Raw genomic sequence first — 3933 nt, forward strand, 5'->3', positions numbered from 1 at the left:
TAAATTACCCAGGCTTTATAGTAGTGTGAGAACACACTAATACAGGGTGTCTGTGACTTAAGACTTCTGCTAAGTGGTTAGAGACTTTGACAACTCCAAATGGTCAAGTGACATATTGTTGAGTCCTCTGAGGGCAGGAGTCTATCTCCTCCTACTTTATCCTGGCTATGTTGCTAAAGCACCAAAAGGTAATTGGTACTTGTTGATTGAGGTTTTTGTTCTTTTACCGAACCAGTGAACCCTTTTGGAAATATAATTTTATATTTTAAAACTTCAGAACTATTCTGTATTCTTTAATCTCTCACTGTCTCTATTACTGTTCTCTGTAATAGAAATGATTTGGACTAGTTCTGAGTTGGCTGATTTAGAAGACAAGAAGTAAGTGCTGATTCTTCATTCGTTCAACTTATTAAATATTTTATTGACACCTATGATGAACCACTAATTGAATGTGGAATGTGAAGGAAAGGGAAGAATTCAGGCAGATACTAGCATCTTTCAGTTAAGCAATTGGACAGGATGAAAAGTTCTAATGATCTATTGTTGCCTAACAAACCATCTCAAAACTGAGTGGCTTAAAAGAACATTTTTGTTGTTGTTGTTATTTCTCAGGATTATTTGGGTTGACTGAGCTAAGCTCTGCTGTTCTTGCTTGAGGCAAGACCAGAACTACAGAAAGGTGAGTGTAGTGTCTCAAGTACAAAATTTAAGGAGACACTCACTCTTGGAGTCTTTGGAGCCCAATTATGAAGGTCAATGCCTCCTTAAATTTTGCAGCAAAATGCCTCACTTGCTTCACCCTGATCTTGATCCTGGCTTGGGGTCTCTCTCATGTGCCTTAAGTAGGATGGCAGCTAGAGCTGGAGCCACTTGAAGGTTCAATTGGGCTGGACATCCAAGATAGTGTCTCCACTCACAAGTCTGGTGCCTGCTTCACTCACATGGCTGAAATAGTAGGGAGCTGGTCAGGGATCTCCTTCCCTCTCCATGTATCCTCTACACATAGTAAGCATGGGCTTCCTCATAGCATGCCAGTCTGAAGGTGGTTCAGATGTCTTACATGGTGACTGGCTTCTCCAGAGCAAGCATTCCAAGAGGCCTGATAAGGTTTGGCTCTGTGTTCCCAGCCAAATCTCATCTTGTGGCTCCCATAATTCCCACATATTTGGGAGGGACCCCATGGGAGATAATTGAATCATGGAGGTGGGTCTTTCCCATGCTGTTTTCATGATAGTGAATGGGTCTCATGAGGTCTGATGGTTTTAAAAACAGGAGTTTCTCCGCTCAAGCCCTCTCATTGCCTGCTGCCATTCATGTAAGATGTGATTTGCTCCTCCTTGCCTTCCGCCATAATTGTGAGGCCTCCCCAGCCATGTGGAACTGTAAGTCCAATAAACCTGTTTCTTTTGTAAATTGCTCAGTTTGGGGTATGGTCTTTATCAGCAGTGTGAAAACGGACTAATAGAAGGCCTGAGTAGAAGCTGCAAGGCTTCTTGTGATCCAGCCCTGGAGGCCCCAGAATGTCAGTCACTTTCACTATGTCCCATTGGTCAAAGTCAGTAAGGCCTACCCAAGACTCAGGGGGAAGGGGATTGAACTCTACCTTTTGGTCTGAGCAGTAAGGATTTAAAGGCAGGGGGAAAACTGATGGAGAACGATTTTGGAGGGTATCCACCACAGAAAGCCCATTAAACAAAGAGGTTTTGGGGATGGAAAATTAGAAGGGCTCTTGGGGAAGCTTAAGTTTGAGATGTTCTTGGAACCAAGTGAATATATACATACGGAGATCAGAGAAAGACTGAAATTGAAAACATCAAATTAGGAGATGCAATTTAAAATCAAGGCAATAGATGTGGTTACCTAAGGAGTCAAGAGAGAGAAGGAGATACCAGGCAGTAAAATGAGAGAACAGGGGAGTGTGGAGTTTCAGAAGCCAAAATTTTAAAAAGCGTTTTGAAAAGAAGGAAGTGATCAGTCATGGCCAATGCTGCTGAAACGTCAAATAAGCTGAGGACTGAGAAGTGACCATCGGGTAGAGCAAGGTTTTGGTCACTAGTGACTCTGCATAATCGAATGTAACTCAATTATGTAGCGTGAATCGAGGGGAGAACAGGAGAGTGGGAAAAATGAGTAAAAGCAAGGTTTTCAAGTTTTCATGAAAATGGGATAGCTACTGAGTAGGGACGTGGAGTCTAGAAGATTTTACTTTTTTTTTTTTTAAGATAGGAGACAGTACAGCCTATTGTGGTGAATGGAAATGACACAACAAAAAAGTGGGCTGAGAACCCCTCAGGCTTGCAATGCTAATGCTGTGTGACTGGGATGCAGAGGTCCCCAAAGCATGCAGAGGTCTTGGGTCTCCCTTAAACCCCACTGAGAGCTGTATCAAGGCCAAGGTGGGGCAAGTTTTACCAAAAACACAACAACACAGAAAAAAAAAAAACGTTAACTTCGAGAGCAGTGGTTCTCAAAGTTTGAGCAGCATTCCCTGAGAACGTGTTAGAAATGCATATTCTTGGGACCCACCAGTCCAACTGAATCAGAAACTCCAAAAACTAGGGATCTGAGTTTTCTGATACGTGCTAAGGTTTGGGTCCCACTATTCTAAAGGAACTCAACAACCATTCAAGCAAAGATGAAACTGAGTGCTGACTTTGTTCCTTATGGGCCTAAAATAACAAAGCTTTAAAGACAAGAGGGGCTTGTTCAATTGTCTAATTGGCTTCGAACCTTATCTATGAGGGATCCCAGACACAGAGAAGGTGTCTGAGTTGTCCAAGTCCTTTCAGTCCTGCCTGGAGGACTTGGACAACTCCAAATAACAGAAAAAAAAAAGAGAGAGAGAGATTGAGAACCAGGGATATGGATGTTTTGATGTGCTATGAAGTTGCAGGCTTTCTGTATTTTTTTAGTATCGATGTATATTATTTGTCTACTACGACTCAAGTGAGAGCAAGCCGGTACGCCTTACCTCAGTCTGGCTCTTTTAAGGTTTGATTTTGGTACTGCAGAGGTGCAGCTTCCCACGGCCGACCCAGCGCCTCTAAGGACCGCAGCAGCCTCAGCAGGCACAGGAGGATTTCCCACAGCCGGAGGAATCTCCTAGTGCTGGGCCTGCGGCTGTGACTTTTGCCGTTTCAAATTCACTTGGCCTCTCGGGAGAGGCGGACAGCCCGACGCTGAGCGCGTCGGAGCCCCGGCTCCCTCTGTTTCTGGAGAGGAGATTTAGCCTTAATTTTTGTGACAGATGGAGTTGATAGTCTCTCCACGGAAAGGGGAGGAAAAAAGCGCCAGTTTTTGACAGGCCGCAGACGCCCGCTGCCTCTGGTGGCCGAAGGCTGCGTTGCGCCCCAGTTAAGGTAGCTCGGTAACTCCCGAGCCGAGACAGCAGAAGTTTCCTCTGCGGGGCAGCCTCCCTTAAATGTAGTGAGGGGCTGAAACTTACACTTTAATACAAACCTTTGGTGCGTGCCCATTTATCTCCTTCTTCTGTCTTGTGACTGCAGCCAGGTGGTACTTGCTCAACATTCCTGAATATTTTTAATGCTATTTAAATTATTTCATTACTGCACGTGTTGCAAGCTTATCTTCCTAAGAAATTATTTCGGTTGATTGGATTTCGGTCTTGCAATTTGAAAACGATGCCTGGCGCACGGGCGGTACCTGCCAGATGGCCTAACTGGGACTCGGGGGCGGGGGGAGGGTTGTAAGCATCTCATCAACATCTCCCTAATAAAGTGTGTGCTTCTTTCTTGTATGCTTCTTTAAAAAAGTTTCAGTCTCACGTTTTCTCTCTGCATTCTCCCCCTCCCCTCTGCAGTGATCGAGACCCAAAGACAGGGAGCCTGGAAGATAAACTGAGTTCTGAATCCAGTCGAAAGCACAGATGGGGGCCAGCGAGAATTAATAAAACTATTAAAAAAAAAAAAAAAA

The 3933-nt window shown here is 44.3% G+C and overlaps 1 long non-coding RNA gene across 1 annotated transcript; it reads right to left on the reverse strand.

Annotated features, from left to right (window-relative positions):
- Nucleotides 1–400: 400 nt before the first annotated feature.
- Nucleotides 401–3283, reverse strand: LOC105535955. Its single transcript, XR_001005522.1, has 2 exons — nucleotides 2972–3283; nucleotides 401–1074 (listed from the first exon to the last, which is right to left on the reverse strand). It is a non-coding gene; the product is annotated as an uncharacterized LOC105535955 (long non-coding RNA).
- Nucleotides 3284–3933: the final 650 nt, after the last annotated feature.

This window comes from Mandrillus leucophaeus, unplaced genomic scaffold (assembly GCF_000951045.1).
Source record: "Mandrillus leucophaeus isolate KB7577 unplaced genomic scaffold, Mleu.le_1.0 Scaffold152, whole genome shotgun sequence".
Classification (NCBI taxonomy): Eukaryota; Metazoa; Chordata; class Mammalia; order Primates; family Cercopithecidae; genus Mandrillus; species Mandrillus leucophaeus.